A 24,326-nucleotide genomic window follows, 5' to 3' on the forward strand; every position below is an offset into this window, starting at 1 on the left:
CAATAGTGTATAGTCTTGCATAACTGAGGTGATCAGTTATGTGTCTACATGGTATTTCCAGTGAACAAGTATTCTATAATTCAATAAAATCACAGACAGTTTATATATCCCTACGGGATCTGCACTAGCCCTTCAACTTTCCATGAAATAGCATTCATGAAGTTAAAAGTCTGTGACTACCAGCAGTTAAGTAAACATGCACCTTTTAAGAATGGCCTTCAGTAGCCACAGGGTGGCAGAACCATACTTCAATATAATTTGTACCTCCAGGCCAGTGACAGTATTTCAAAGAGTGGGTTCGACCCCCCCATCCCTCCTTACAGCATAATTACAATAACATAAAATACTTGCTCTCTGTCCAGTGGGAGGTTTCAATGCCAGGAGTGAGAGGGAAAATAAATGTCTGTACATAAAAGTACAGCTACACAGCAGTTCTATAAACATCAAAACACTGCAATAGCTTACTGACCTCCATGTATTCAAGTCATAGAGTAACTGATCACTAAAATCCCAAACAATTTTACCCCATATCAAAGAATTACAGAATGGATTGGGTTAGAAGGGCCCTTAAAGATCATCAAGTTCCAACTCCCCCTTCAACTAGACCAGGTTGCTCTAAGTCCCATTCAACCTGGCCTTCAACATTTTCATGAATGGAGCATCCACAGTTTCTCTGGGCAATCTGTTCCAGTACCTCTCTGCCCTCTGAATAAAGAGCTGCTCCCTGGCATCTAACCTAAACCCTGTAAAATCATTGCCCTTGTCCTACCACTACCTGCCCATGTAAGACAATCCCCCTCCTTTTTATAAGGCCCCTTACTCCAAGGCCACTGTGAGGCCAGGCTCCAAGTTGTTCTCCAGGCTGAACAATCCCAACTGTTTCAGCCTGTCTCTGCAGGAAAGGTGTTCCAGCCCTTTGACCATCTTTGTGATCTTTCCCTGGACCCTTTCTAACAAGTCACCATTCCTTGTGTTTAGGAACCCAGAAGTGGACACACAATTGGCTTATGGACTATTCCTCCACTCTTCAATGTAAGAGAACAAAGATAATTGCCAACACCTTTCTGTTAAGAGAAAGGGCATCAAAAGATTTCTGACAGCTTTAAGCAAATTGGGCAGAGCAGCATTCATCTTGATGAGGCCAAGAAAGAGATGTCAAGTGGGAAAGAAGTAGGAAGAGGAAACAAAAACATAGAGGAAGCTAGTGATGGAGACCAGTTACAGTTATTTCCTGGGTTTTCCTCTTTTGCAAAGGAGGAGGGGAAACAGTAGTATAGTACAAAATACTAAAATCAGATGAGTATCTGGGAAATTAGATGAGAAAGCATGGATTTTTCTACAGTGCAACCATAGGCAGAGAAGCCAGAGGTCATCAGGGAATAATTATAATTGCTGGACAAGAAGACTGAATGCTCAGGAGAGCAGACTGGGAAAGCACACAGAAGAAAAACAAAGAGACAAGGGCAGGGAAGATCCTGGGCTAAAATGTGTGTGTGACAATGCCATCAGACTTAAAAGAAAGCAACTAAAAGAATCAATGTCTGTTAAAGTCCATTCCATATAGATTTTAGACCAGAAATCAAGATCAAGTTTTGCACCTTACTTATATTTTTTTTTGTGAAGAAACAGCTGCAGAACATTTGCTTTCACTTTCTTCTGTGATGGATTATAGTAAATAATTCCTGACAGTTTACTTGATCCTAGTGCTAATGGTTCCAATCATGTTGCTCTTCCATTCAGTTGGTACAGCTCTTCAAGATTTCTTTAGTTTACCTTTGAAAAAATGTCAAAGGGTTACATGCTCATGAAACTAAGAATGCTAGAAAAGGCAAAAAGCTATGTGCTCCAATACCAAAACTGAAGTTCTCTACAATCAGCTTACTCCAAGAAAAGGCACAGGTATTCCTAATTCCATAACTTCTTAAAACATGAATGTTTGAACTCCCTTAGGGCCCTTTTCCTACACTTAAATTGCATCAAAACTTTTAAAAGCCTGGCTAATGCCATTCCAGCATAAACTCTTGTATTACAGGGAAGCCTCTATTACTGTTTAGCTTTAAGGTGCTTCAAGTATAAAAGGAATTTCTACACATAGTTTTTCATAATTGACTTGGAAGTTTAAGTAGGAGTGACAGGACCTGAAGTTAGCTAGAGCTCTGAAGTAAACTCATCTAATTTAGACCTTTTCTTTACAACAAACTTAGATTGATTGAAACACTTCTTTACTGGAAAGATATATATGATTTAAACATTAAAGAAATCTAGATTGAAAGAGAAAAACAAAACTGATTAGATGATCAGAATAAATAAGAGTTACAGACAAATTCTGTTTGTGGGTGAGAAGCGGAGGGAGAGAGCGAAGAGAGCTGCCCACCTCCAAGTTCTGTTACACACTGCAATCACAAAAGCCATAAGCAGTGAAGCCTGCAGTCATCTCTGCTTCTAGCTCTTTACACTGTTTTACACTGCCTTCTCCAGATGGAAAAAAAAAACAAAAAAACTTGTATTTTAGGAAAAACACAGTTTCCATCATGTATCTATTTTGTTACTGCTACCACTGTAACCTGAGGGAGCCTAGCTAGACAAGTACACAGTACAAGCCTGGTCTGGGATAGTCAAAGTGGCACTGAAGATGTCAGATGGATTATTTTTAGCACCCACAGACAAAAATCTGCAAGAGCTTTGCTATACATATGGGATTGGACAAACCTTTCCTGGACAAAGAAGAAAGCTCTTACCATCCCACTAGAATGAAAAATGCTCTCAACTCAAGAGAGGTATCAACGGGCAGATTTACTTAGTGGTCTTCTCCCTGCTCCCTGTGAGTACAATCTGACAGAATGTGAGCTCTTGAAGCATTAGGACAGTTGGGAACGGTACAGTTTCTACCAGAGGAAGCTGTGGTTCACATATCTGCTGGGAACACACGGGGAAACATCGGGACACCTGACCTCTTATGCTGGGAAACAGCTGAATGCCCTGACCAAGCTCATAGTCAGTGGATTTTTCTCCAAGGATTTTTCCAGAATCTAGATTTTATACTAGAGTATTTTACTGAAATAGGAAAACTCCTTTTTTCTCTCATCCTTTATGCACATGTTCAATTTGTAACACAAACTTTATTCAATGTTCCAGGCCAACTACCTAGAAAATGTTCTGATACTGACCACTGTCATTAAAACCCAGTGTCAATACAACAAATAAAAATTCCTCTCAGAGCAGAAGGGATATACTATGTAGGGAGGGAAGGTGACAGGAAATACAGTCTAAAAAACACACAGTGAAGATACATATGATATATTTGTAGTGTGAGTCATAATTTTGACAACATGTCTTAAGAAACTCAGTTTAAGGAAATACTTTTTTACTAAAGTAAAAATATCACTCTAAGTTCTATCAAATAGGTTAATGGAGAAACATAAAAAGATCTTGTTTGGAAACATCAGATTTGAATGTGCTCTATTCTCTGGTTTTCAGAGACAAATCCAAGAATTCACACTTTAAATCCTTTGAGTACACACAGACTTAAAGACAGACTCAGATCCATTTTTAGGCAAATGTTGCATCAATAATTCTTAGATTATTTAAACAAATGAAAAAAAAACCCAAAACAAAATCACAAAAAACACCCAAAACAAGCAAACCAGAAGGTAAATCTCAGAAGGAAAGTAAAAACTTTTTTTTTTTTTTTTTTTTTTAAATGAGTTGCTGTTGAAATTCCCAAGGGCATCTCTGAAAATCTGCATAAGACTACATTTAGGTGTGACTTGCAGAGGTGAAGAATTTAAAACTTATATACTTTTGATTTTTTCTATCAGTTAAATTGACATCTTGTTCTTCCCTTTATATACGTGCAAGCAACTTGCAGCTTGTTGAGTCTTTATTCTGAAGCATCTATCACTACCCAGACATTAAACTGGTTAGCTCAGCAAGGCTCTAGTGTTTGTGAATACTGCTCCTAGAACCAAACATCAGTGATTTGTGAAGACAGACCTACATGCCTAACTGAAATCTGTGAATTGAATGCCAAGCACTAGAATCCCACCATATTTGAGAAAGCTAAACAGTGCCAAGCAGGAGGAAAAAAAACCCACAAGGTACTTGTTTCCTTATTTCTAAAGTAATATTTATTTTTTAATTTTAATTGAATTTTAATTGAAAACCACTAAATAGCTACTTATAATTCAAGTTAAAACACTGTTTTTTCTATAACTTCATGGGCATAAATTAACAGGCAGGGCATTCCAGTTGAACACTAGAAAATGCTATTTACTGTGAGGAATTGTTAAACGTCAGAACAGATTGCCCAGAGAGTTTGTGGAGTCTTCATTCTTAGAGATACTCAAAACACCTCTGGACACCATCCTGGACAATCTGATCTAGCTGACCCTGCTTAAATAGGGGGCTTTGGCTAAATTATGTCAAGAGGTCCCTTCCAACCTAGATAATTCTGTGGTTTGGTGATTCTCTCTGGCACAGCTGAGAAGACTATGAATGTACTGCCTGCATGCAAGAGCATATTAGTCCCATATGATCTACTTATTCCACATTCCAATCTTCTTGAAGACATTTTATCTCATAAAAGGAAACAGAAGGGGCAAAAGGGGGAAATTCTGTCAAAACCATAGCAAATGCACATGCCTCCACATCTCTGTTAGGTGTCCCAGCAGGGTACATTTATGAGTTTCAGTGTTTTCCATTTATTGGAACTGCCTAGGAATCCTTTTAACTCCTGTCTAGAAATAATACCAATCCAAACCAAATGTATTGTAGCACTAAACACTTCCTTTGTCATATGCAGGTAGTTTTTTCTTTTCTTTTTTTTTTTTTTGACAGGAAAACTTGGTAGCACTGGAAGTGCAATTACTGTTCATATGAAGTTTGATGATTATTTCACTTGATAAACAAAACTAATACTTTGTAAGCAATACATGCATGCACTTTTTAAATTCTCCTAATTAAATTCAATTAAGACTTGAATTCAGTTGATAATGTAGAGAAATTTATTTTTATTTCAGACCCTGTAGCGTATCTAAGCATCTTCCTGGGGAGATGAGAAAGATGACATAGGACACACAGGACATCCAACCCAAGTGGAACTAGACATTCCTATTCCAGAGAGTAAGTTGAGCCTCATACAACTCCTGACAAAGAGCAAAAGAATTTATTTTCTTTAGCTAAGTTTCAGTGAGGGTATTTTTAAAGTTTTCCAACAGACAGTCATCAATCAAAAAAATCCAAGTACAGTAATTTCACGACTATAAGATGCACCATTTTGACTAAAATTTTGGTCCGAACCCAAAGTGTGGCTTATAATCAGGTGCGGCTTATATATGGACAAAGAACAAAAAGTTGCTGTTTTAGTTTGGAGGACAGGTGTCTGCTGAGAAAGGCAGGAACTTCTCTTTGAAATGGAGAATATAAACCCCCTACCTCCAAATTATTATAATTTTGAAATCAAGGGGCTTTCAGGCAAAAATATGGGAATTAGGAATAACAGTTCTTTTCTAGGGAAATTAAAATAGAAATACAGCACTACAAAGAAACAAACTCCAAACAAACCCTGACAAAGTCAGAGTACAACCTGACACCCCATCAGGCAGGGTGTTGGTAGCAGTCCCATTAAATGGTGGCTGCATCCTCCTGCAGTGACAGGTGTGGCTCAGTTGGAGCAGTGCTCCCGTACAAGGTGCAGTTTCCCTCTGGAGGTCCAGTGGTGATTTGGAGAAATCCAGTTTTCCTCTGGAGTCCAGTGGAGAAAGGGGCTCCCTTAGTGTCCCAAAACCTGTTTTTATCTTGGTAAGAAACGTTGGGCCCTTCCCCCTGGCTGGAACAACTTCCAATAGGATGCAGTAATTTTATCAGTCCCACAGTGGGACTCAATGGTCATTAGCAGAAAATGACTCGCTGAAGGAAGGATGGATTGTGAAAAGATAAAGAACAATGCCCTGCCTGGTTTCAATGGATGGCCCATTAGCAGAATATCTGCCGTGGAGATAAGGATCACTGCCCCCACCCTCAACAGATGGTGATAGAATAGATACCTTTTATCACACTCTGCATTGTAACATGCGGCTTATAATCAGGTGCGGCTTACATATGGACAAAGAACGAAAAGTTGCTGACACCTGGAAGTGCAGCTTATAATCGTGAAATTACTGTAATTTAAAGCACCTACAGTCACTAAAATTTTTGCTTTTAAATGTGATGCTTCTAATAACCAAAAGTTAAGGTAACAAATTAGAATATATCAGAATTGAGTAACACTAAGAAGCCTTCTTCAAAGATAATTCTGCTAACTATGATCTCTGGGAAAGCCACCACTCCTAGAGGCCTAGAGTGGACATCTCTATCAAAAGTAGACTGCCAGGTAGAGAAGAAAATCAAAACAAAAGCAAACCATGAACTATCAAAGGGACAACAGTGGCCTATTCTTGTTACCACCATATTCCAGAAAACAATGAAGATTTTCCTGTATAGGGTAGCAACAAACTCTACAGGAGAGCCCTGAAGAGATCTCTTTCTCCAAATCTCTTATTCGTGAACACGTGTATGGCCAAAATAGTCCCTTCATTGCTAAAAATGGTATTAAAGTATTCAAAGAAGCCAAAGCTCTAATACAAATTGAAAGATCCACAATCCTTTTAGCAGAGCACAGAATTACCAAATTTGTATTACACAGATTTGGGCAAGGGGGTAAGGGGTGGTTCACTTCAGTGGTGGCTGGTTTGGAATTCCTTGGTAGTGGAAGAGAACTTCCATCAAACAATTCATTTGACTAGATCTTATGTTGTTAATTGCTTTAACTGTGCACTTTATCTATCTACAAGATCTCACATTAGCATTTTTAATTATTTAAAAGACATTAAATATTGCTGGTACCAGCAGGATCAGAGATTAACTTCTTAATAATCACACTTGCTTGAGAGTAAAGGATTTGATTCCAGCTGCTATGAACTTTTAAACAAGCAAAAGCAACATTTGTTGACATAAAAGGGACAAGCAACTCCGGAAAAGAATGGTGATAAAATTAAGCTGCCTATGTCCAACAAAACAATATTATTTTATACTAGACACTTTGCAAAATTTTAAAAAGTTAACTTGCTCAGGAGAAATCTGAATTACTGTATATTACTGTATTATTCTGAGTTATATACGGTGTCGGAACATTCCCACATTATTTTTACTCCAGCTACTTATTCATTAGTTTAGATTCCCAGCTTCTAACCGACATGGAAGCTATCTAGGTTGCTTTTACATTTGGACCACAGCAAATAATACAATTTAAATATATCACTGTTAGTACAGCTCTAGAAGAATCAGTGGGACAGCAGGATTCCTAAATTTAACTTAATTTCTAAATCAAATTTAGATACAGACTGATTTAGGAAGCAAAATGCTAACTCAGGCTCTAACACTAGAGAATACGTTTTTTGCAATCACTGATGAGCCGTGATCAGAAAGTAAACACATTTTAAGGTACGAAATAGCCAAAATAAACTAGACATGGTGGTTTCCTTCCCTGTCACCAAATGTATCTCCTGGAATAAAACTGTACCTGAAGTTCTCACCTCACAAAAAAAGAATAAAGTTTGTAGGGCGGAAGATTACTGAGAGAAGCTTGAAAACGTAATGTAACACCAGGCTTATGATTCCTACTGGGGACTGTCTGAATTAATGTGATTACTGATGTCTGGGAAATGACTTTTAGACTTTGAATGCTTGAGAATGACAACGCTAAGATTAAAAACCATTCAATGATATAATAAGTAGAAGCTACTCATCAGTATCTTGAGCAGCGAACAGAGACATGCTGGCCCAAAAAATGCTGACTGGCATAAAGATGGCCTGAAACACCCACACATCCCCTCCAACAGCTGAGCCCAAGGATACTGCAGACACATCCAAGGACTAAGAGGATAATGAAATTGCGTTTGATTTCTCTTCACCAAATGGCACACACAAGAAGCTGGATTTGAATCAGGGGACAGACTGCTCCTCACCTTGCCAAGGAACTGAGCCATTGTATTGTACATGATCCAGCACTCTAAGCACACATTCACTGCTTCTTTTCTGTCTTTGGACAGTAAGATGCCTAATGCAGCCAAGAGCTGCAGGACTATTTCAGCCAGGTTTATTAATTTACCTTAGTTACTCAACACTACAGTCACCCCTATCTAATCAGGAGACAACTGATCTCCAAAAATAGATAAATAAAAAAAGTCTGGAAGATCTCTCTCCACCTTGCAAGCACTTTAACTTGTAGATCTGACAGTGTTGCCCATCACTGAGCTCTTGCATCTCCACTAGGCCTGCCTTCACCACTAGCTTCCTCTCAGGCTAACTCTTGGTTATATTTGAAAAACAAATGCAAGTTTTTATCTCTATATTTATACCAATTGCAAGATAACCAAATAAAGGCTCTTGCTATCCATTTTCAGGAGAGAATGAACACAATCTGCACACTAGTACTAAGAGCTAAATATGAAATTCCTTCAGTAAGTGCTACTGGCAGTACAAACCTTCTCAAAGATCAATCATTATCCGATGCAGCAATACTGCTACGACTCAATCATTTCTGTCACTTAATACCATGTAAACGTGGTCTTTGAAATCTATTTCTCACAGAGAGAATACTGAATCTAGACTGGCATTTACTGACTGCAGTCTCCAAAGGATCACCACCTCACCTGCATTCAACACAGCCCAATGCAGAGACCTGCAGATATGCAAGTAATTTCTCAACACATTGTTCACACAAAATACTACACCACAAATAATGTTCCTAAAATGTTTTGCTAATTTTTTCAGAACTAAGTGGGTATCTCTACACAGCACAGTCAACTTGCATGCAGTTGATGTGGAAGGTTTCATCTCTTCTGTAAAACATACTTTTTTTCCTACCATCACAGGTCACAAAGACATTTGAGCTATTAATACAATTTCCCTGTCTCCTTGGTTGCAGTGGAACCAAGAGATTCTCTGTGAGGATCCTCAGATTGCTGAAGACATACTTCCACTTCACACAGGGAATAACTAGGAAAAAGGTTCAGCTTTAGCCATGATTTTCATTAACATTTAATAACCTCCATTTCTAGTCTGAGTCTAGTCTATCTTTTAAGGCTAGAGATTTGTTGGTGTATTGCTGTGGTTGCATGAAAACCAAAAAAAAAAAGTAGCAAAAAAGTCAATATGAGTTATCAGCTATTAAGATATTTGGACATTACTCAATCACAAAAACTATGTGTCAGTATAAAATAAAAATGGAATATTGATTTTGGGGTTTGGTACCATTTAGCAATTACTTAAACAAACCCCATAAATCGATGCCTCAGCTACCCAATTGGAGATGCTCTATTGCCCACCTATTACTTTATACCGTAATGTTAGACTCAAAAAATCCCAAGAATACAAAATAATAAGGAAAATAACTTCCTTATAATAGGCAATAATCTCATTAAGTACTAAAATACTTTCCTTGTAGGAAAAGATTTGCTAGAGGATTTTTGAAAGAATTCTTTTATTTAGCTAACTACATAAGACTTTTAAGTGAGTGCAAGATTGTTAACACTCAGAAACAGGTAGCAAATGTCCTTGGAAATATCTTGGGGAGATACAAAAGACTCACAGCAGTATTGAATGCAGCTGAAGACTTTCACCCTTCTCTGAGGCTGGAGTTGGTTAAAATCATTTGAACTTCTTTTCTTTAGATATTCTAAAGAATGAAAACAGGAGAACATGAAATGTTACTGAAATTTATCCCAGATTCACAAACAATGTTTCTCAGTATTTGAAAATTACTTGCTTCTTTTGTTCACAGTCTCTTCTGCCATTGCAAACCATGAATAACAGCCCATCTTTTATTTGTTTTCAGTTTCTCACAGAACCAGTTTGTTATGACTGCTCTCTCCTACACAAAAGCTGGTAAGGGTTTCCAAACATCCTTCTGTTTATTTATGGCAAGCTGCAGTGTAAACATTTGCTTACTACAAATCAGTGCCAGAAATTGCTAAATAAACCCACTGTTTTAACACCTTTTACCCCCAACTATATGAAAGAAAACTAAACACATACAGTCCACATGCCTTTCTGTAGTCTGCATGTATTTATCACAGGTCAAAGCAACTTTCTCTTCTTTCAAGACAGAATGGGTACAAGTTCAGCAGCACTGCTGGCTCTATACTTCCTTCTTTTGCCTGACCTGGTTTAAAAGTATAAGAGAAACTTCTGTGGGGCTGCCTTTTGATTTTTAAGGGGGAGGTTTTTTATTTTTCTTAAAGTTCTAGGAGACATGTTGGTGATCCTATCCCCAAGACCCTTCCACAGTGATGGCAGCAAAACACTTGAGCAACAAGCTGCAGCAGGAGGACAGAGGGGTCAGGGGTACCTCAAGCCAGTACAGCTGCAGAACATCTTGTGTCAAAACAAGATGCACAAGGTGTCATAAACCCATTAGATGGTATTTTCTGATAAAGTCTGGTTCTTCTGACAGTTTTTAAATGTGTGTAACAGAGATAAACAGATGGAAAATAACCTTAGTCAACAACAAACAGAGGGACTTTTTTCCCCTTCAAACAGAAGGTTATGAATTTACAGCTCAAGATTTTCTTCACCCATTCCCTAGCCCTCCTTGGTGTGAGACACAACTTTACTTGGAGAAAAACTGCTGCTTCAAGGAAAAATACCTAAAATAAAGATAATAAAAACTGTTTTAATCTCTCATTTTTGAATAGGAGCAGAAGTTGAATTAGAAAAAGAATGGACAAGTGTTTAGACTTCTGTGCCTTCTTCAGGTCTAAGCAAAAGAAACACTTGTTTGCACTTTTTTCTTTCATCCCACAGACTATACCAACTAGCTCAGAAAAACACCCAAACCAAACAAAAAACAAAAACAATGAGGTCACAAAACCCCAAACAAACAACAAAACCCTACCCTTCTCTCTTATATCTTTAGATCCCTGTAGCTATATTGCCACTTTTTTTTTCCTTCTCCTTTTAGATGTTCAGAGCTTGATCTGGGATTTGTTATGGGCTACCTGCTGATCACGCAGCAATCTTACTACCTGGGCCAAAGAATAAATATATCAGGAACTAAACACACAGTCTATGAAATTTCACTCCTCAGATTTCCAACAGCAATTTTCAACACTCAAAGTATGCAGACCAGTGACAGGACAAAATGTAGAAGCATAATATGTAGTTCACAGAATCAATCTATGCCACTGAAGAAGCTTTGACTCCCCTTCTCCCGTATGCCCCATGTTCTGCCACATATTATTGCCCCAGAGCAGAGGTGACACTTGTGTTGCCACTGGTGTCATGATACAAATTCATACTGACATCCCACAATAGTACCTAAAACCAGAAAAAATGCAGGCACTTGTTTTACTCCTCCAGCTCTACAATACATGCAGAGGGAGGCAGAAAGCTGGAGGTATTTATGTCTTAAACTGCTACAAATTACAACTGACAAGGTTCTGCTACTAGAGCCTTAATTCTCTTAATTCACCTACCCAGCAACACCACTAAAAATCAATGCAACTACATAGTGCAAGAGCTAGTTTTAATTAGAAAAGACACTAAATTCAAACAGCCTGTCTAGCAGTTTTCCAGCCTTTAAGGTAGAGTTGCAGTACAGTGGATTGGGAATCCTGGGGAAATGTGAACAGCGCAAGGAATATAAACTCCACTGATTTTGTGTGTGACTTGTTCTCATCTGATGTCATGTACATCCATGCTTCACATGGAATCTGACGGCATTTGCTTGATGAACATGATCAAAAGGTCTTAAGGAAATTGAACAAATCAAATAAAAGAAAAAAAAGCATACTTCAAACTGAATATATACTTGAGGATCCAGTCACACTGGCCCAAGAGAGCTTTCTCCTGTATTAGGCAGCCAGCCCTGGCTATCAAAACATTCTGAAGTTTGACTTGCTCTCTAATACTGAATTCCTACTTCTGTTTCACCTCCATTCATAGTTATCCCTCCCTAAGCAAGCAAGCCAAGCACTCTAGTTCTTCTATTTATATTTCAGCAACACCTAGGTTTCTGCAATTCTGTGAGTGTGTTTGGAGGATGGAACCACATACAAATGCAAATGGACAAGACTTCACTTGCATTGCCATCATTCAATTTCCTACAAACCTTCCCTACAAGCAAATACAGCATTTATATGCAAAAGTCACCACACACTGCAAGAAATCCCCAGTGTACTTTAACTTAACCTCACCGAGGGTGGGAAGCCCAGCACGGCAGGGGGATGGCACACTCCAGTGCACTCTGCAGGGTTGATACACTGAAGCCCTGCCAGAAAGGAGTTCTGATCCCTTCCTGGTTGTTTGACTGAGTTTTCTACAGAAACAGAAAAAATTAAAAAAAAAGAGGAATACACCAAACTCACACAACAGGTACCTTTTTATCCCCACAAGAAGGCAGCACTTCAGTTCAGCCTTGCTCTTGAGACTTCTATTTTGATCTCCACATTTCACTCAAGTCCAAGTCCCAGTTCTGTTCTGAAAACATCACCTCCGTTCTTTCTTTTTTATTGTTGTTTTATGCAACTAAAATATAGGTCACTGACTGAAAGGGGGGCTTTCAAAACTAACAGAGAAAAGGCAAAAACCACAGAAGATGTATACCCTCAAAGGGAGAACCTTCTTCAAAAAATTGCTTTAAAGACATAATTTTAAAATTTGTATTAGATCAGGAAAAACTATTATTAAAGACACTGTCTTTAATATAGCTGTTGGGAAAAATAAACATTAAGACAAATTTTAGAAAATTTAAAAAATAAACCTGAAAAATATACATTCCACATATCCTGATGACATTTCTTTAACCACAGGTTTTTATTTGTTTTGTCTTGATAGGTCAGGTAGAAGCACAGTTTAGCTTAAAAAGGGCAGTAGCCCTTTTACTTTCTTTGACCTGAAGTGATACCTGATGGAAAATGTTTCAGACATAATAAGGCCATAAGTTTGCTCACATCTTCTTCAAAATTTGTTAATCTAAGCAATGCTGTTTTTACTTAAGCAATCACTTAAAAACAAACAGAACATACAGGACAGAAATCAAGCCTTACTGACAGTGCAGAAATGGACCTCAATCACTCTGATATATAAACAAATATAAACTGGTTTCAAAACAAAACCCCCCTGTAATCCAAACAAGTGATGCTGAGAATTTTTTCCAACTGGTTTCTTACTGAAGAGTAGAATGAAAGGCTATTCTCAAGGCACAAGGGGTTAAAAAATTGAAGTTTAGACTACTGAGAGAAAAATCCACGACCTTAAGATCCATCCTAAACCATCACAGCACTCAGGAAAAACACGAAAGTAAATTAGGCTCCAACATTACAATATCTATGCTGTCAACTACCACAACTATATGTAACATTCCCATCAGGAAAAACACAGACAGATGGTTGTTGAAAAAGACACTCTTCAGAACAACCTTAACCTTCATGTACTGATGAATCAAAATATTTACAATATTTATCCCCCTACAGAGCTCATTCCCTACAATTAATGCTCTTCTAAACTGCCGCAGCATATTGCTACGGAAATTTTGGCAGAACAAATTCTTAATTTACATAACTGTTGAGAACAGTCACCTAACTTAGAGAGGAAAAAAATCATCCATTCTCAAGTATTATTGATGTTCTGAAGCCTCTGATTTATTTTGCTCATAATTGTTTACATATGTCATTGCTTTCTCATCACAGGGAAATATCCAACTGTCAATATCAAGGTCAATAGCTTTCAACTGGCAAGAACGTGGCTGAAATTTGCACAGCATTCACTACTGGAATGTCACTTTCTGAAACAGCACCTTTCCTGTCTCAAGCTGAAGGAGAGCTGTATTTCAAAGATCTAGCAGTGCATAAACCTCTTGGTACTGCCCCAGTTCGCACATGCTATCTGCCCTGAGTGACTTCACTGCCACTGAACGCAAGCAGCACAAAGGTTTCCTAATTCAGGTACCTCATCTGCCCCAGAAAAGATGATGAACATTGCAAATCCACAACACGACCAGCAATGGACTTCAGTGTTGAATCTTAGCTTAGTCCAAGTTTTTCCATAGTTAAAAGTGGAATTAAAACACATATCTGATAAATCTTGACAAAACATTTTTCTAGAATCTAAAACACAGGCTAGCACCTGCCCAGAACCTGATGTAGCTCTTTTCTGGCCTACATTAGACATTTCCCTTTCTATAAAGGTCAGGTAGATTCAGGGAGGCTGATGCACATGGCAACACCCAGAACCAGGAGTCTCAAAGCTCTCCTGGTCTCCCACTTTAAACTGTCCAACTCCAACATAATTGCTTCATTTTTGTCTCTTGAAACTACCTCCCAGAGTAGCCTCTAGTACCTGAAATTTCTTCAGACTTTGCAGGACTGGCTCTCAAAAAATGGTCTTCTCAGTATGTTTCTTCTCAATTTGAAGGTTCTAACTGTTAAAAGCCCAAAATTCAGTCAGGGGTAAAACCCACACATGAGACAAAAACTTTAAAAAAAATTATATTATTAAAACAATTACAAGATCCTGTGAAGGGTTTCCACTCTTTACTTATTTTCAACAATCAGAATTTGATAGTAAAATTTCAAAAATCTCTTGGAAATAAAAGTATTCTATCTACAAGCACACAGTCATGCAATATAGTATGCACACAGAATGCCAGAGCAGCAGACCTTGTTTTATTGCATAAGTGGCCAAAAAGTCATTTAAATCAGAACACAAAGAAGTGAGGGTTTAGAAATCACTGTGTTAAAGATCCTGTCTTTCACTACTACGTATAAGCATCAGATGATTCAAGAAATTTGAGGGGATATACTTCTCCTACTAATTAGTAGTATGAGGATGGTTTTGGGTTTGTTTTTTTTTTTGTGTGTGTGTGGGGAATAAACTGTTAAAAACATCAAAAATTAGGGTTCTAAAAATTCAATAATTTCTTAGGAAAATCTTGTGATTTTTAGCCTTTTGAAGTCCTAAGAGCAAAGAACACACTGGCAAGTATCATATAAAAGTCTTAGATGGATGAGAAATATGATGGATAACTTTTTTTCAATAAAAGAATTTAAATGAGACAAATATGTGGTTGCTAGCATAATTACACTGCATGACATTTTTGTTTGGCTAGTTTTTCCCAATAACCGTCATCTGTTCTCACACAAGTGATTAAATTAATTTCATTTTTCACTTAATCCAATCCCCACTTCTAGTTCAATTTATAATCATCACTTCCCCATGCTAGTGTGGCATTAAATTACTGTCATTCTTGTCCATTAAGTTCATCGTATTCCAGTCAGCAGAATCGATCAAAAACACCACAGCAGTGCCATGAATTTCTTATTAAATACATTCCTTTCTGCTGCTTTGTAGAAGCTGATCATCAGTGTCAGAAACTACATTACATCAATTTCTGACTTTTCAGGCAAAAGAAAGACATTTTGAATCAAAAATAGACAAAAAATATTTTTTTTTAATGAACACAGCATTTTCTCTGTTCAAATTGCACTTACTTTACTTTGTAAGTGCCCACTGAAGAAATGACCCATGTAAGCATAAATTTCCATCTGCTCCTGATCTTCTAACCATACTTCTCCTTACCATAAAATTAAAAGTTATTGCTCCCTTTAAAAAAAGAGAGGAAAAAACCCAAAAAAAATCACCTCCCTTGATGCTACTTAAATTTCTTTGTATGTTCAAATTCAAATCCTGGGTCAAATTCACCAACACAATCAGCAAAACACACACTTTTCAACAGAAGTTGCCATCTTAAACACAGTTATTCATGTCTTGTCTTAAAAAGAGAAGACAAGATTGAGAAAAGATTACAACTCCACTAGAAGATCTGTGGGAATCTCATATTTTTGTCCAAGGCAAGATTCTACACTATTTGTTCGGGGTCAATTTGAAACACAGTCACTTCAAAGCTCGCTTTCATAAAAATTTATCCATAAATTAAATTCCTGCATGGTCACCTTTACTTTTAAAATATCCCATTGTTTTCAGACAGTAAAAACAGTGGTTAATCTCATCTTCTGTGTGGTTCACACTGAGGTACAAAGTGTTAAATAAACAACACTTTTTCCATATTAAAATATTCCCTTCTCTAACAGCATTTTCTCTTGCTTAGAATTGCGCCAATCTAACTGGATCATTTTCAAAGAAACCCCAAGGCAACTTCTTTCCCTCCTGACATATTAGGAGTACAATTTTCTCCCCATCTGCCAATCCAATGGTTGTCCAAACGTACATTTTTCTCCATGCATGCCTATACAGGAATTAACAGGGCCTTCTGTTGCTTGTATGGATAGTAAAACACAATATTTTTATAAACACCGTAGGCACTTTAAAAAATTATAAATCTTGTGCTTAAGAGATGTTAATTGGTACAACTGCATTATTTTTAGTGTCCTACTAATCAAGAGGTTATTATTCTCTAACAGTTTCTGAGAATACCTATACCAAGCGTAGTACTTTGTACACAGTAACCGTACAGTGCTTTGCAGATGCTGTCAAATTATTCACAGTCTGAAAAACAGGCAAAAGATTAAAGGAGTTTTTCTGGAGTACTTTCAAAGTAAAGAAAAAAATACTCTGTAATCATCTGTAAACTTGAATAACAAAGAGATGTCACTGAGTAGCTATAATGAGCGGCTTTTTAAGCATCTGTGGCAACTGTACTACTTATTCAGCATATCACTGGATTTCTGTAGGATTTACTTAAATAAAAAATACGGTTTTCAGATAAAAACTCTAAAGAATTGAATATGCCTCAGCAGTCTTGCTCCTGCCAACTGCTTTATGGAGGCAGATCCCAGAATCAACAGGAATTGGCAGGGCTACAGTAATCCTTTACCCTATGTGCTACAGATAACAGGATTGTGGCCTCTGGGTCTGCTCCTGATCTTTTCACGACTGAACAAATGCTGCCATGAACATTTACCCAAATAAGACTAACCCAACTTGCTTCTGAAACGTTTGTAAGATATTTTCCTAGCCCTACAAAATTGGAAAAATCCACGACAAACTGTAGTCACACACTATTTGCTATGATCAACGTCTGCAGTTTATTTCCCCGTGGTAAGATTTAAACCATAATTCCATTTCTTTCCCATTTTACTGCGCTGTCTGGTGCCAAGCACGCTGCTTCCCAGGGTTTGGTGTGACAGCTATGGATCAGCTCAGACAAGCCGGGCTCGCTCCAGCGGCGGAATCCAGCGCGCACCGCTGGCCTGGCAGCAATGAGCCTTTGGCAACCTGCGGCATCGCAGGGACCCGCGCTTTTCCCTAGAATTGCTCCAGATCCACCAAACGGAAAATTTCGTGCCAGGAACTAAATCTTTCCCCACCACCAGCTACAACCACCTGAGCAGCATCTTTTCAATTGCGAGGGCTACAGACACAATCTTCCAGCAATCAGGGTGCCAGGATCATTCGCAGTTGTGAGCTCTCGCACATTTAAAACCCGGAGAGGAGCCGAGGCTTGTTTCTGTCAGTCAAACGAGTGGCATCGAGTGCGGGCAGAGGCGAGCGCAGCCCGCACCAAGTACCGAGCCGCCTTCCAGCGCCCGTGTCGCGGCGGCAGAGCCATGTTCCACGGGGCCGCCGCCAGCCGGGCACCTGGAGCACGTCCCCGCATAACCCCGCGGGCAGCGGCACTCACGGCGCCGGAGCCAGCCCAGGCTCGGGCTCATCCTCCCCCGGCCGCCTCCTACGCGGAGCCGAGGGCCGGCGGGAGCTCTGCTCGGTGCCCGGGGGCGCCCCGGCCGCTGGAGCTGCCGCTTGACCCGTCTCCCTGGCAACGGCGACACTCGCCCTCGCCTCCCCGTTCCCCACCAGAGCCCCCTTCCCCACCGCAGCGGTGCCGAGCGGCCGGGGCCGGGGGCACGACCGGCGGCCGCCCCCCGCCCCGGTCCCGGTTAGGTAACACGGGCGGCGCGGCGCCGCCTCGGGCCCGGCCGCTCGCTCACCTCGGGCAGGTGCCGGGGCCGCGCACGGCGCTGGCGGCGCCGCCTCTCCGCCCCGCTCCGCTCCGACGGCAGCGGGGGGACGAGCCGCGGGCAAGCAGCTCCCGCGCCGCAGAGCCGCCGTCCCGGCTGTGCCGCTCCGGTGCCCGAGCAGGAGGAGCTTCCCCGCCCCGCCCAGTGCGCAGGGCGGCCCGGGAGGGCCGCACCTGCCGGAGGAGGAGGAGGCGGGTCGGGCCGCGGCATCCCGGCGCCGGGTGCCGGCGCTCCCGGCGCGGTGCGGGACCGGTGTCCCGGGAGGCGAGGGCCGCAGTGCTGCCCGCCCGCCGGGAGCACGGCCCTGCGGGAGGGCTGGGGGAGGAGGCCTGCTTGGGTGAGCCCTTTAAGTGGCGCTAAGTTTGTTGGAAGAGCACCTGCGAGGAGGGATAACCACAGGGACGGCGGGGTCAGGAGGGCTGTCAGGGGCGACATGTGGGAAGGAGGATTTTAGGACAAGAGATACGGCTCGAAAGGATGAGGTCTCTGCAGGGTCAGGACCTGAGCGCTACATCCTGGGATATTAAGGCACCACTGCTGTATCATCCTGTTATGGGGTTTAATGAGGCTTTTTAAAAATCTTATGTGCAAAAGTGATGAGAAACATCACTGGGATTGTTTAGCCTGGAGAAAGGAGACTCGGGGTGACCTTACCACTCTCTACAACTCCCTGAAAGGTGGCTGTGGTCAGGTGGGGGTTGGTCTCTTTCTCCAGGCAGCAACTGACAGAACTAGAGGACACAGTCTTAGGCCAAGGGAAACATAGGTTGAATATTAGGAAAAAGTTTTTCACTGAAAGAGTGATAAAGTACTGGGATGGTCTGCCTGGAGAGGTGGTGGAGTCACCATCCCTGGATGTATTTAAAATGAGATGGGATATGGCACTTGGTGCCATGGTCTAGCTGAGGTGTTAGGGCATGGGGTGGACTCGATGTTCTTGAAGGCCTCTTCCAACCTAGTCATTCTGTGATTCTGTGAACATCTGTCTGAGATACAAGTGCTGCACCATTGTGTATTCTTCCAAATGCTGCCTTTGCAGAGACACAGAACTCAGCCCTGCAGTGAGGCTCAGTGACAGTGCTGTTCTTTCAGCCTCACCTCATGAAACTAAGAGGTGGTGGGAACTTTTCTTCCCGCACCTTCTAACTGATTCCATGGTTATGAAGAACATTCAGGAGAATTAAAAAATAAATGTAATGATTAGAGATCCATTCATCAGTGGCAAAACTGGAACATACTTTTATATGTAGGATAAAATACTATTTTGAGAATTGCACAGAGCACCTCTACTTTTAAGCAGTTTTCATTTTGCTACTGGATTTTCCTAGGAGCTTAGTTCCTGTTTTTTGATCTGTGAAGCTAATACAAAAACAGTAGATCCACAAAATCTCTGCCTCTATCTCCAACACACCACCATATTAAATTTTACATGCAATTTTACATGCATGCCACATCAGAAGAGCTCAGGTCTTTTTCTGATGACAATTCCTTAAGACACTTCTGCAGCATGTGGGTCTTCAGCTAAGCCTAGTGACAGATGAGTAGTTCTGTTGTAAGGTGTTTATAAAAGGTATCTAGAAATACCCCAATTCCTCATCTGCAGAGCAGACAGTAACAACTGGGAAGTAAATCCAGAAAGTGCACAAGATGCAGTATAAGGAGTGTTTGTGTTAGTAATGCAAAGCTTCCCCAAGTCAAGGGTCAAGTAGCTTGGTGCTTATGCAGTGCAATACCAGGCAGAGGCCCATTTTTGTCTTTAAGTATAAAGACAAGGCCAGTGCTTCATTAGAGTCAGTTAATTCATGTGCAACACAAAACTACTCTGGCTACAGTACCTTTCCTTGTTTGTGTCTATGTGGGTTTTGAATGTCTCCACAGAGGGATACTGCGTGACCTCCCTGGGCAGCCTCTTACAGGGTTCTCCCACCTTCAATGTTAAGTTCTTCCTCAAGTTGAGGTGGAACTTCATGTGTTTTGGTTTATAGTCACTGCTTATTCTGTTGCTGGACACCACTGAAAGGAATCTGGCAATACATCATATCAAATATTAGAAAATATTAGAAAAAGTCACAGAGATTGACAATTATTTTTATTCTTTGTTTTTTGTGAATTTATCTATTCTGGAAATATATAATGAAGAAGTTGTTTATCTTACTCCTATTCCCAGCTCTACAGACAGGCTGCAGCTGTTCAATGATCCCATACATAAGACACGTGTAAATGTGAAAGGCTCAGGAGAAATACCTCAATACAAAAATGAAGCACACCAAATCTTGGAAAAAGGTGCAGCTAAAGAACTGTTGCAGCTAATTACATGAATGCATATTCAAGTTGATCCCACTATTTTTCCTTTACTATCCGTATGAAAGTAACTTGAGCAGATGGACAACAACTTGTTAGAACTGGGAATATAAACTTGCATGAGGTTAAAACACTTCTGTTTGGAGCAGTTGATAAAAGAGTTTATGAAGCTGGAAAAACCAAGTAATCTGTTCTGATCCATGAAAGAGTTATTGCTGCTCTTGTGGAAGAAGACACAGGGCATCCTAAGAGGATCCTTTAAGACTCTCAGAGAAGAACAAAGAACATCAGTAATAGCCAGAGTTTCTCCCACATCTATAAATCCCAAGGGAAAACAGAGTACAGTGGAGTATACTTACAAAACAAAGAACATGATGAAACCTGAAGTTAACCAAGAGCTGCCAAAAGGAGCTGTTATTGAGGAAGATACTGAAGAGACTAAGCACCTAAAAGGAGACCTCACTGCTGCACAAGAGTAAAATGGAATCTATATTTTCATTGAAATATTTATGTAGCTCTTAAAGGAAAGCTGACCATATAGGAAGAACAAGTTACAAAGCATATTGAGATAATGACCACTATGGAAAAAGTAGTGAAAACAATCACTAAACTATTCACAATTAATAAAAACAACAAAACAATGAAAACAGATCTGCAATTCAAGGAGAAATAACTAAAAGAAGCACAGAGTTGCAAGAAACCAAGATTCCTCTAGCTGAGAAAGAATATATGGTTTCAGTTCTGAATACACAAACACTTCAAGCCACTGATAGCCATTTGGTCGAGACTGTAAATATAAATCATGTATCTATGCAAAACTGTATCATAAGAGAGCTGTTGATCAACACAGTGCTATCATCCAAATAGATTTTCAGGAGGAATTCGTGTTCTGGTCGATAAAGTACAAGATTCAGTTAGTGAGAACTGTCTGAAGCAGCAACAGATGTTGACATCTTATGCATATTTTGTAGGTGTCCTCTATCAGTTATTCAGTGGATAATGTATTTGCATTAGTTGTATCAGGGTGTTTTACCTCTGTTAAAAAATTGCTGACCACTGAACTTTCTCAAGTATCAGAAAATGTGTTACAAAATAGAACTGTGCCATTTGCTAATAGAGCTGAGCCATTCAAGTTGACTGAGAAGCAAATATCTGGATCAGGCGAAGCATTAAATATCTTGACAGCAATGGTAGAAATTGTCCTAGAACTAAATGGTTTGTTTCAGAATAACATAAGGAAATTTTTTGGTTGATGAGATAGAGAGCCATAAAAAACAATTATTATCTTCTTAGGAGAACTCTGTCTCACTCTGAAAAAATTACAGAAACCGCCAGTATTTTTTTCTCAGATGCAAAGTACTGTGGGAATTAAAGAGAAGTGGAAATGAAAAAGTGTGTATATACAAAAAATGCAAATTAATTCATTTCCTCACTTCAAAGCCAGCTGAACCTGTTGGCACAGAAGATGCAGAAGAACTCTTAGCTTGTATACTGTCAAAAAATGCAAGTTTGAAGGCTACCATGACTGCTGGGCAAGAAAATGTTTATCTGGAAACTACTGATCTAGCCAGTAGTAAAAATTCTGCTTCAAAACAAATTTATTTCATCTCTGGATAATTTCTTTCTAATGCTTAAGGACATAAATGGTAGTTTATGGCCATATGCTTCACTGACATAAAAGAAGATGGTGGTGGAATCCACAGTCTGTTCTCAGCAACTTCATAGCAATCTAAAAATGCACCTCAGGATACTGGTAAATGGAGGGGATTTAAAACGGCTCAGATAGTTAGCTTTATGGATCAGTAATAGTCCTTCTTCAGCAACAATAATCAGCAGCTTCAATGTTTGCAGTAGGGAACAGAAGGTTTATGATTGACATCCGTATTTTTTACTGAATAGTTTGTTCTGCATTAAGGTTGCAGTAGATGCAGTTTGGAACTACTGCACTGTAAGAATATATCCTACAATAAATTTTATTATATGCATATAAAGAATATAAATAATTGTGTTCAAAGATCCTTGACATACTGCTGGAACTAAAACAAATTGCTAATTTTAAAAGCATTGGAACTCACCCATGAGAGCTACAAACCAGTGGCCTATATTAACCGTAAAAAAGGAAAGGGTGTGTCATGGTGCTGCCAGCTAGGTCCATGGTCTCCACATCCCCTGCTCTCATTAGAGGTCTGCCTGAATGACTCCTAAAAAAAAGGTCTTCTTATTGATTTCCGGTTTTGTTCACTAAAAGCCAGTCAATAAGTAAGAATTTATTCAATGAACGGAATTGTCCTATGGCAACTGAAAGCTGGGAGCTAGACAGCAAGCAATTCTGTATAACAGGGAGATGCAATGGATTTATGTATCATATACAACTTCTCTCAAGAACAACAGTGAATTATGACTTGCAGCGTTTACTGTTGAAGAGACAGAAAAATTATCCTTAAATAAAGGCTTGTCAAGCTCTTTTACTCTCGCTCTCTCTGAAAGCTTATATTTCCACAAATATGCTCCCTTATATATTTTTTAGAAGACTGACTTCAGAGATTGGCATCAGTGTAATTTTTTTATCACTGCAACATATGGCAGTCTTCCCTGCTGCCAAAACATGGCCATGTTTCAGCCTCAGGGTACAGCTGGCTTGAACTTAAAACTGAGACTGCTTTCAAACATAAATACAGAATTTTGTGTTACCCCTTCAGACACTATGAAGAAAAGTAAATACAAAATTTCTGTCACTGGAATCTCTATGAACACTATAGTTCCTTGGGGTTCCAGCCACACTAGGAAGTATTTTTTTCCTTCTGATTTCTGGATAACATCTAAAATGATTAACAGTCACTGTGTCAGGATCATGTATCACTCAGCTATCCATACTGAAAACTTCTGCAGTTCAGATTCCAGTATGGATTCGCAAGATTCTCATCTTATGGTAATTTATGATGAGTTCCCCACATAGCCACAAGTTACAGCAATCTCTGATCATGTGTAATCAATGTTTCTGTAAACCTTCTGTTCAGAGGTTTTTTACAACTCATCTATACTTAACCCATCATCTCCTCTTACAGTGCTCTTCCTGATTTGCAAAGTTGTATGTAAGCCTACTGTACTGGTGGTGCGTGTTATCCCAACGTTCTGAAAATTAGCTAGATGAACACAGACAATTCCTAGTTACATCTGAAAGTACACCCAGCACCCCTATTTTCATTAAAAACATGAAAACATCAAACACTATATTATGTTCTGAGCAGTTCTCTCAGCTCAGCATTTTCCAGATTACATGTCAGTACCACAAACATCTAAAAGAAACAAACAGAATAAAAGTCCAACATTTAAAAAGGAAGAAAACATAATATCTACAATCCCCCCCTCTACCATCATTGCAAGTGGAGCTAGATGAAAACACCTAAGTGCCTTGGGTTTTCTGCTTGTTGGTGGAGCTGACAAACACAAACTACATGAGAGCACATATATAAAAGAAGCACAGTGGGCAAAAGAAAACTAAAACAGGTAAGGGAGTAACTATTCCCTTCTCAGTAGAAGCTATATAAATAGTAATGTTAGCTGTAACATTGAAGTTATCTAGGTTACTGCTTTGACCTGGTTCTTTCATTTGAGACAGATTTAGTCACATGAGGTGACATCTACTACTGGAGGAAATAAACTCCCTGACAGGTAGCAGGGTGTGTAAGATCCTGCTTGAACCTTGCAGTGCTTCCTCTGCTATGTACATTTTTCTGAATACAGCCCTGGATGTAGCCCTTAACATTTACAGAAAGGGAAAAAAGAAGTGGAGGTTAGACAAAAAACTAAAAAAACCAGTTCTCTAAGCAACGTGTATAGTACTTTTGGTAGGTACATTGCTGGACATTGAATGCTAACAATTTGCTTATTCTTCCATCTCTCTGAGATTTCCCTACTCCCAAAGAACAGTTGAGCATGGCTCAGCCTGAGGCTGCTTAAAAAAAATCATTCTCAGCTTCTAAACTGTTGAAATCAAAATAGTCTGGCACA

At 39.6% G+C, this 24,326-nt stretch overlaps 1 protein-coding gene and 1 pseudogene across 3 annotated transcripts in view; one reads left to right on the forward strand and one right to left on the reverse strand.

Moving 5' to 3' along the window:
* KLHL32 (kelch like family member 32) overlaps positions 1 to 18,068 on the reverse strand; it is a 122,129-nt gene extending 104,061 nt beyond the window's left edge. Inside the window, exons 1-2 of one of the 3 annotated variants that reach the window (XM_033053722.2) lie at positions 17,985 to 18,059; positions 9,629 to 9,715 (exon numbers count right to left, since the gene is read on the reverse strand). The gene's annotated coding sequence lies outside the window, so the exon portion shown is untranslated. Of the gene's footprint in view, positions 1 to 9,628; positions 9,716 to 14,376; positions 14,434 to 17,984 lie in introns of those variants that run through there. The other 2 variants (XM_033053723.2, XM_033053724.2) reach the window with 2 other exon arrangements.
* On the forward strand, positions 13,917 to 22,342 carry LOC116993621 (annotated as a pseudogene).
* The last annotated feature ends 1,984 nt before the right edge of the window (positions 22,343 to 24,326 follow it).

Source organism: Catharus ustulatus, chromosome 3 (assembly GCF_009819885.2).
Source record: "Catharus ustulatus isolate bCatUst1 chromosome 3, bCatUst1.pri.v2, whole genome shotgun sequence".
Taxonomy (NCBI): Eukaryota; Metazoa; Chordata; class Aves; order Passeriformes; family Turdidae; genus Catharus; species Catharus ustulatus.